Source organism: Cajanus cajan, chromosome 6, assembly GCF_000230855.2.
Source record: "Cajanus cajan strain Asha chromosome 6, NIPB_CcT2T_4, whole genome shotgun sequence".
Taxonomy (NCBI): Eukaryota; Viridiplantae; Streptophyta; class Magnoliopsida; order Fabales; family Fabaceae; genus Cajanus; species Cajanus cajan.
The window spans coordinates 60864038-60874937 of record NC_138522.1 but is presented as its reverse complement, the minus strand read 5'-3'; positions in this window follow the sequence as shown (position 1 = coordinate 60874937).

The following is a 10900-nucleotide window of genomic DNA, read 5'->3' as shown; positions in this document are numbered from 1 at the left end:
GCTAAAGAGCAAGAACCCATATACCCAAAGGAAGGGGATAGTCTGGTGGAGTTTCTATCGAAGAAAAAAGAAGCTGATAAAGAGGTCATGTTGTGTCCTCGATGCAGTGCTGTCTTCGACAGAGCAGCGGCTAAGGCTTTCGAGGAGTCTGAAATAATGAAGAATTACAAAGCTGAGAAGCTGCGTGAAAAAATGAAGCCCAATGCTAGGTCGAATGCTGGTTTGACCATGAGGCAAGTTCATATGCCTCAATATAATGCCCCGGTCGGGAAGATGGAGATGTATAACTCGTCTAGGTTCGGCAATACTTTTGTGCCAAACGCGAATGTACCTGTCGGGAGATGGAACGCACCACCTAGGCCTATGATGGGTCGAGGTAAACAAGTAATGACTAGCATGGGAAACCCGGTACAGAGAAATGAAGGAAAATTTTCGAATTTGACTACAGGGAATGTTAGAATTCCAGTTGGGAGATATGGACGTGGCTTTCGACAGCCTTTTAACAATCTGACCAAAATCTAGGGGAGAAGACAGCAAAGGATGCGGAAGGCTACCTTTGACGGTTTTGGAGGAAACAGTTTCTCGATTTCGGTACCTAAAAAATGGGAATCATCTCGGAAGTTCATCGAGGATAATGAAGACATGATCACAGATTGTTTCGAGAGTGGGTTCGAGGACTCTCTAGAAGACATTTGTGGGATAGTTTCGATTTTGGCAACCGAGTATGCTGGGGCCATGGAGGCCGTGAATGAACAAGAGGATATCCATCGAGAGGATTATTTTGAGGACCCTAATTATGAGTCCAAGGTTATATGGGTGAATCATATCTCGAGGGTTGTCCCCAAGTTCAATTCTGCTGTGTTCGATTCTCCCACGGAGGAAATGAAAGGGCACCTTAAGCCCCTCTTGCTGACCTTGATGATCGAAGGGCAAGAAGTGAACAAGGTCTTGGTCGATGGGGGTGCAGCTGTGAACATCCTGCCCAAAACCATGTTGAAGAGGTTAGGGAAATCTTTGACTGATCTGAAACCCCACAATATAATGATTTCTGATTATGCAGGCAAGTCTTCAAACCCTGAAGGTATGATTCTGCTCGATGTGCAGATTGGGAGTGTGAAGAGGACTACTATGTTTATAGTAACGCCTTCTAAGGCAAACTTCAATGTTCTACTAGGTCGAGAGTGGATCCATGGAGTAGGGGCCGTTCCTTCGACAGTGCATCAGAAGATTTTCTTCTGGAATGATGATGAAGGGTTAGAGGTCCTCGAGGTTGATCAGAAAACATATGAGGTTGGGATGTATTTTGCTGATCAACAACTGACAGCATTTTCCAAGACCAAACCTTTCGACGCCTACAATTCTGGGGTGATGGATGAAGAGGAAGGCGTCAAGAAAACCTTTTGTTGGGACGTGAAGAGAGGATTTGTGATTCGAGCCGAGAAGAATTCAGCTCCACTGGATGAATGAAGGAAGAAGATCCTTACTCGAGCTTCTTAGCTTGAATATCGGCCTATGTGGCCGATCAAACGGCCAACTTGGCCGAGAAATATCAATTTGACAATGAGGTTAGCACGACCATTTTGGCCAAAGAAAAACAGAGAAAAACCGAGAGGACCAAGTTGCCTCGAGACAAACAGAAAAAGAAAAAAATAGAAAGAGACCAGGAGGTCGAACAATCGGAAGAAGGCAAAGAGCAAGAACTAGAACCCAAATTAGACTGTATTTTCGATGATTCGCCCCTGGGATTCGAAAGGGCCGCCAATGAAGAACATAAGTTAGAATCCCAAGACCCACTTGAAGAAATTAATCTGGGAACTGTCAAAAATAGGAAAGTAACTTATATCAGCAAGTTCTTGCAAGGAGAGTTAAAGGAGGAAATAATTCGAGTTTTGCATGAAAACAAAGATTGCTTTGCATGTGATTATGATGAAATGTCAGGATTAGATCGAGAGTTGGTAGAGCATAGGCTACCCATGATCCCAGGAAAGAAACCTGTGAAGCAAAGTCCTCAAAGATTCGCTCATGAAGTAATTGAAAAAATCAAGGGAGAAATTAAGAGATTACTGAAAGCGAAGTTCATCAGAACTTCAACATATCCTGAGTGGATCTCGAATATAGTGCCAGTTATGAAGAAAAACGGGAAACTCAGAGGATGCATTGACTTTCGAGATCTTAACATGGCAACTCCCAGAGATGAGTATCCTATGCCCATTGCTGAAACTATGATAGACGCTGCTGTAGGTAATGAAATTATGACTTTGCTTGAAGGTTATTCTGGATATAACCAAATTGATATTGCAGCTAATGATGTATCGAAAACTGCTTTTCGATGTCCAAATACTATGGGCTTATAGGAATTCACCTAGAGATGCCACGAAAACTACTCCTTATAAAACTGGTGTATGGGCACGAGGCTATTCTTCCTATAGATATTAATTTGCAATCAATTCTTATACAGAAACAAAATGAGTTACCTATGGAGGATTATTGGAATTTAATGTATGATGAATTGGTTTCTTTAGAGGAAGAAAGATTGATTGCATTGCAAAACCTTGTTCAACAAAAGGAAAGAGTCGAGAAATCATACAATAAGAGAGTCAAAGCACGTAGTTTTCGAGTTGGTGACTTGGTGTTAAAAGTGATTCTTCCCATGGATCAAAAATCTCGACACTTTGGGAAGTGGTCTCCTAATTGGGAAGGTCCCTTTATAATCGAGCAAGCATATTCAAAAAATGCATACGTGATTAAAGAAATCGATTCAAATGTGAACAAAGTTATAAATGGAAAATATTTGAAACACTTTCATGAGAGAGCAGAATGTTAAATAGTTGTTCATTACAAGCCAAAGAGAAATTCAAAAAATCAAGATTGAAAAATCTAATTATTACAAAACTTGGACTTGAAATCTTTAAAAGCCTTATAAGCCTCATCCAAGCTTTGCCTTCGAGCAACACATTGACTCTCCAGATGTTTCTTGTGCTCCAAAGTTTTGGCCAGTCTCGAAGAGATAACCTTGCCTTCTTCTTTTAAGTTCTTCTGACGTTGCACAACGTCTTGACTTTGAGTCTTCAAAGCGGCCTGTTTCGAGCGAAGAGTATTCAACTCATGCTGCAAGGCTTCAATGGACGCTGTGCAATCTACTTCTTCCTGTTGTAACTTCTTTAAAACAAGGATCATCTCCTCAGTAGCTTTCCGAACGGAGATTAGATCTTCGTGGAGCTCTTCGAGTTTAGCACGATCTCCCTTGCTTTCAACTTCAATCTGAGCCACTTCCTGGAAAGTGGTAGCCCACTTCGATCGAAGATCTGAGGCAAGAGTATAAGACTGAGTAAACTCTTGTAGCTCGATATGGATTGCAAGAGGAAGGTCAGAGAAGGCAAGCAAGTCTTCGACCATCTGCTCAACTTCGACTTTGAAGGCTGGTTCTAGGAGGGCTTGATCCAAGTCCCAACTACAAAAATGGAGGGGATTAGAAGAAAAGATTAAAGTTAACAAAAATGAAGGCTGGTGAAAAGATGAACATGTTGAGATGCCCCAGGAACAAGAGGTATATCTCTCGACATTTCTCGAGAAGAGTCAATGTGGATGATTTCGACGTCCTATGATGAGCAAATATCTTAGAAAAATCAAGAAAGAAGGAAAGGTGATCGAAATCAAAATAAAAATACCTTGGGAACCGACTTCATCGCATCCTTAAGAAGTTTCTCACTGGAAGGCTTTTGAGTTTTCTTGGAAGAAGGGATCACTAGTTTTCCCTTCCCTTTATCTGGTTTTTTTGTGGTCGAAACCTAAGATGGGAAGACACATCTTTATAGTCAAGACTCGAAATAACAAATAACAGAATACTGAGGCAAGTTTACTTACAGTTTTGGTGCTGCCCGAGTCCACTTTTTGTTTTTTCAAGGTTCCAATACTCTGAAATTTAAGGATCGAGATAGGTTTTCATCGAAGAAATATAAAGTCACTATTTGAAGCCATTCGATGAGGATTCAAAAATAACTCTCGATAGGAATTCAAATCTCTCTGGGTAGTATGTGCATCAAGATTGAATTCCTAGGGGGGCATTTGTTAGGATCACTCGAAGACCAGGTAACTCGAAAAGCACATTCAGGAGTTTCAGGAAGTATCAAAAGCTCAAGCTGTCCGTATTCAAAATATAGTCGAAAAAATGAGTCGAATCAAACCGAGAAGTGCTCGAAAGATGGAAATTACTGAAGGTTTCCAAGTAGTGAGTAGTTATCTCAGAACGGTTAACGGAAAATGGATCGAAGTGAAAAGAAAAAGAGTGGAACGAGCGGTTACGAGAGGTTACATTCTAAAACCACCTATTGGGCATAGTGGATGGCGGTTACCTTTCCATGACGCACATGCACTAAAATTAACCACCTTCATTTGACTCTATAAACACGAAGAAATATGTACTTTCAAGGGGTCGGAAATTTCATACTCACATTTCTGTAAGCACTCTCTGCCTGCGCATATGGCTTTCGTGCACGCATCTGCTGGGTATCAATTTCTTGACCACTTTTCTTTGCTTTTTAGGAGTAGAATTAGCGTAGTTTTCTTAGTTTATCTCGTTTAAACCCACGTAGTTATATTACTTCAGCATTGTAATTCTGGAACGTTATGTAATTTGAACCATGATTTGTATTGCAAATATCTCAATTATTCATTCTGTTCATCTTTACATTTATATGTCTGGAAATTATTGCTTGTTAATTATTGAAGAATCTTTAGAAACAAGTAATCACTAAATCTTCCTACTACTCCTCTTCTCGTTTTATAAGACTAAAACTCAGAAACATCACATATCTAAATTGAAACGTTTTTCGTGCTAGTCTAAATAAAAAGAGCCCATAAAACTTGATTCTACTATAAACAAAACCATATTTTATTTGGCATGAAAAAGTAATTTGCACAAAATTATAGCATCGTCATGGGATTGCATTTTTTTTAATGCATCACTATTATTCTACTATCGATTTGTTAATGCTTTTAGTAAATTATAGGATTCCATTTGATAAATAAATAGTAACATAATAGAATAATTATACATAAAATATTTTAAAATAAAATTAATCATAAACTTAAAAGTGATGTATTTATTTTTAATTAAAAAATTCAAAAACGCATGCTCTAGAAAATAAAAAAGTACTATCTTCTACTTAGCAAAAGCAAAGATTGCTTAATTAAAAATACCCGTTAATCTACAATACAGCCATCTATCCAACTCAAAAAATAAAAAACCTTATCAAGATATATTTTTCAATAAATTAGTTATTACATAAAAGCATATGTGATAAGTGCTTTTATTTAGTTATTTATATTTGGATATGCATGTTAATAAACACATAATTTTGAAGTGCTTTAGTACATTGTTAATAAACACTATAAGATATAGTTTCATTTTAAGTAAAAAAAAAATAATCAAACCATGATTGAAAATAAAATAAAATAAAAATAAAAAAGTAACTAAATAATTAGTTTTGGTAAAAATCATAAATATCTTTCACTAGAAATAAACTTGTTCAAATAAAGACTTTTATGGACGCCAAACTCTTCCTTAACATAGTTGCATGCACTTGTCTCAAAACTTACAAATAACTTTGAACATTCCACACCAAATAATCTAGCTATATGTTTGGTGGTAACTAAATAGTTTATAAATTAACATTATATATTACAAGTTAATCATCATTTACCTATTTTAGAAACAGTATTTTAAGTATTTGAAATTTAAAAATAACATGTGACGCACAAAATTTTTTTTACACAAAAGATAATTAAAATAAAAATTAAGGTATTAAAATTATATTATAAAATCATAATATATGTTTAAATTTTCACCTTTCACATGTCATTTATATAATTAAGTATATAAAATTAGTGAAATTTTATAAAATTCCAACCATTATACACCATTATTGAAGAAAATATAAAAATATAATAGTAATATATAAAAGAAATTACTAGTAACATATTAAAATATAAAATTATTTATTTTAATTATATTTTTTTAGTGAAATGAAAAAAATATATAAAAAAATTACAAACAAAGAATAATTATAAAATTTTCGAAAAAATAAAAAATACATATTTAATTTGGGGGAAGAAAAAAAAATAGAAACATAAAATATGCATGCGCTATATTTTTTATCCAGATAGAATTTGAAAGTGAATATTTTCAATTTCATAAATTACATACAAGCTATTCATATAAGCTTTTATTGGAGAGCTTGCAGAAATGAGTTAAAAATATTTTAGTACCAATAACAAAATATTATCATAAACCAACCAAAAACACTCTAATAATAAGCATTAATAATACTCTCTCTGTCATGAAATGGATTCAGTTTTACTATATAAATTTTTTTCTTCAAAGTAATTGATCGTATTACTTTTTTAATGTAGTATTGAAAAAAATCTTTCTAATTTGTCTCACAAAAACGACACCAATCTTCAACGATTACAATTATATTTACTGAAAAAGTGAGACTATTTTATTAAAATTGAAAATAATATTTTTGATATTTTTTTATTTATATATAAAAATTTTAAACTGCAGTCGTTTTATAATTGAAGAATATAAGATAAATTCAAATAATAGTAAGTTTTTCCAAACAGCTAGCTTGAGTGATTCTTATTAGTGACTTCCAAACTTGGCCTATAAGATGGTCTTGGTGGACCCTTTAATAGCTTTAAAAAAAAACTCTCTTCTTACTTTTCTTATAAAGCTTCTTTATTAAATTAGAGAAAAGTAAAAGAGAAAATAATTTATCTTTTTTTTTTATTTATGATTTCTGTTTTAATATTCTTTTGGTAACTATAACTAAAATGTTAATGTTCTGTCATAGTATTTAATGACAGAAGTATCGAAATTTATTTCATTTTGAAACTCTTCTTGTTCATTATATTCCTCCTCCCTCCCCCCTCTTTTTAATTATTCTTATTTTACTTACAAATTACACTGCTATTATATAAATATGGTTCAATTCTTGTTTTCCTAATTAAGGACCCGATTTTTGACTTAAACATGAAATTATGGTGAAGATATTACTCTACCTTAAAAGGATTATAATCTAATAAGAAGAAATTACACCTTCTTAATCAAATAAAAAAAATGTATCCATGATTACATGGACATATTAATAGATAAACTATTTTTTATTATATAAATGTAGAAATTTTTTTGTTTATCTTTTGCTTCTTTCTAGTATTTTTTTAGAGAATTCTTTGTATAGTACTTATAAATATTTAATTAATATGATGTATGTAATACTCTAATATACGTTGATAGACACATACTAAAAAACCAATTAAACTATTAACTTAAATATTTATTTAAATTTAATTAAAAAAATGACAATAAATACATCACGCTGTAATAATAACTATTCTAATACAGTTACTCTACTTTTCAGATTTTGGCCTTTTGATTTAATCGATTTTCAGTTTTTCAATTTGGAACATTATTTTAATAACTATTTAGCTCAGTTTACAAGGTTTTATTGTGGATATACTCTAAGTTAATTACCTGTCTCAATAACAGTAAAATTACATAGTTAATTATAACTTTACTGTTATTGGAGGTAGCTAGGTAATTAACTTTGTTAGATGATATGATATGGTTCTCCTTTTAAAAATGTTATATTATTTTATTACACAAGTCTCTGTCTTGTCTTTTATTAATTATTGTTATCCATGCATCAAAATGTTTTATTGCATGTTATTAACTGCCCCTAATCACCAAACCGACCCCGATACAATATCAATGACGAAATTTACCGCCATAGCACCATCACCATGTCAGCAAAGGAAAATGTTAATTAATTACAGTGAGACGAAATCCGATAATAGCAAACGTTCGTAATCTCAGATCTAAAACCATGCAAAAGCCACTATATATTATAAATTATATTAGTATTAAAAATCATAATTGATTAAATTTTTAAGTGTATAACTTATACTTTACATTTATGACAAATAACATACATGATGATTAATTTATGCACAGATAACGTATTTAAGCATTTCCATAATCGTCTGAATACCCACTTGTAAAATAACATTGGATACGCTTCCTAGTTGTTACCTGTAAGTTAGTGCAACAATTTAAAATCATATCATTTACTCCAATAAATTTGAAAAAGACATGTCCCGTATCTTAATTTGAAGATTCAGTGATGCTGCAAGCAATCATTTTCTCACCTAGATCAACAACAATTTACCATTTTAAAGTTTAACTAATATAAACCGCGTGTTATTATGTGCATAAATTACTGTGAAAGGCGTTACATTCTAAACTATAGAAAATAAAGCTTTGGGAAATACTTTATACTTTAATGTTTTGAACTTTCAAGACTATATTTAAGTGTACATTATTTCTAAGCAAGAATCTAAAATATAAAATCCTAAAGATGATACGTTAAAATTTACCAAAAAAGTGATATAATAAAAATGATTCGAACAAAAACTTTAAAGAAACTTATTGTACAGAGAATGTAGTAATCTAGAGAGAAAGGAATTTTTTTTTCTTTAAATCATATTATTGGTGCAATCACTTTTGCATATGATTGATCTTGTAAAAAAACATGACTCACTATCTTTAGTTGAGTATTCACTCTTAATCATTAGTGAAAAATGAGTCTTTTATGTCACCTCTTTTTTGTCAAACATACCAAAAATCGATGTAAAAAAGATGCATTGGCATTTTTATAATTTTTTTGAACTCTTTTACGTCGGACTTGGTAAGGTCTGACGTAAAATGTAAAATCTACGTCAAATGTATGTTGTGTCCAACGTAAATTTTATATTGTACGTCGAACCCTACCAAGTTCGATGTAATAAAAGAAACGCGAAAATGTGGCACTCACTCAAAAATCTATTTAGAACCCATGTTGGAGTGGTGGCGGCGATGGTTCTATTTCCATGAAAAATAGGAGAGACGAGTGGAGAACAAGGCCAACGATACTGAATGTGGCACTCACTGAACAAAGCACTCACTCGAAAATGTGGCACTGCATCGCTTGCGGACTTCACCCCCAACCACCCGCTCGGATCTCACCTTTAGGGTTTTTCCTGAAAATCTATGTTCCTTTTTTCTTTCTTGTTTTTGAATTAATGCAAGCTCTATGGCCTACAGGAGATCAAGATGCCATCCAATATATGCATAGGGAAGCACCAAAGGCGGTCATTGAGCTTAAACTATGGAAAAGGTATAATTAGAATTTGTTTGGGTTGTTGACCATTGTACATGTACTACTGATCGAACTCGGCATGCTTTATTGCATCTAAAAGGGTCTGTTCTGCAACCAGAACGGCCTGTTCTTCTTGCAGTTTTTTACGACATAAAAACTCTAAAATAACCGACGTAGAATACATATCATTATGTATTAGTGAATTGTGTGTGTGTTTTTTTTCTTTTCATTCATATAACTTAAATTTGAAACCTCACTTAAGATGATTAAATTTAATTTTATTCGGACAACTTTCAATTTTAAGAAAGTAAAGTGTAAACCGTGTAATGTAAGTATTATTATAATAATCTTTATTTATGATATAAAAAACTTCAAGTGATTATGCTATACATGTGAGCTTAAATAAGAACACAGTTTATTTATTTATTTATTTATATTTAGCACTTGTTATATGTAACAATTCAAATCTTAGCTATTGAGTGTTGACATATTCAGTGCAAAAGCAAATGCCTGAAGTGAACCAACTTATTTATTTAATTAAAAAAGCCTATACAGTAATATGTGTGCCAGTGATAGTGTGCATGCATGTGTTTATGAAGCCTGTGATGTATAGCTTGTCTTGTATGTATGCAAAATGTAATTAAAGGAAAAACATATATATCCACAGTGACACTACAAATCCCACAATAAAACCCGATTATTGATGGTAAGTTGTAACACAAGTAATGTACGCCTACACGAATGTCTAATACAAGATGATATACATAGATAGAAGGTCCATATATCTGACATAGCAGAACAACCAATTCATTTCAATTCAACATTTCAAGTTTTCAACCCTCTCTTGTGAGTTTTTTTTAACTTGTCGGCCAAGGTGGCCCTACCACCATGCTCCTCCATCTCTCTCCCTCCGTGTGTGACCGACAAATTAAAATAGTGCATACCCCAAACCCTTAAATTTTGTCTACACGTACATATATATAGATCAAACAAGAAGCTATTGCAAGTTGTAATTGAAAATTCAAGGTGCACAAGTCCCCATTAAGCATATTTTTCTTGACACATTCATTATTTGCTTCACTTGACTACTTGAGACTACGCATAAGTTTGTTAATTTCAAATCTATCTGTGGGGTTGTTATTTCTACGAATTGCTCGAGCGGTGTATGTAGCTAGAACTCAATAATAATGCCTCCGTGTCTTGTGATTTTGTGGTTTGCTTCCGGGGAACCATCCCTTAAGTTCATGTACTATGACACCTCACACTTAAATACTCTACATATTGTTACATTCATGGGGCACTGATCCATAAGATCAATTTGAAAAGAGGTTCGAACCTTCTGCTTCCATATACAGACAAAAGTGAACCTCAAATTATTGGTTGAGCATAAAGTTCTTTAATAGTATCGTGTTATTTTGACCATCCGAATTATTTTGCTCATAAAACATAATCTAGTTAATTTGCATATTTGGAGTTATATATGACATTAGTTATCTTTAAACAAGTCCCTTAAGTTAAAAATCACTACTTTCGACCTAGCGGTAGAAGTTATAACAACATATATAAAATTTTAGCGTTATTAAGTTATTATAATTCTTGCGGATAAAAAAAAAATAATCCAAAAGCAAGCTATTAACGTTAAATCCACTATGGATAGTGTTTGTCCCTACTAATCCAAAGGTTTGTTCATACCAAAATTGTGC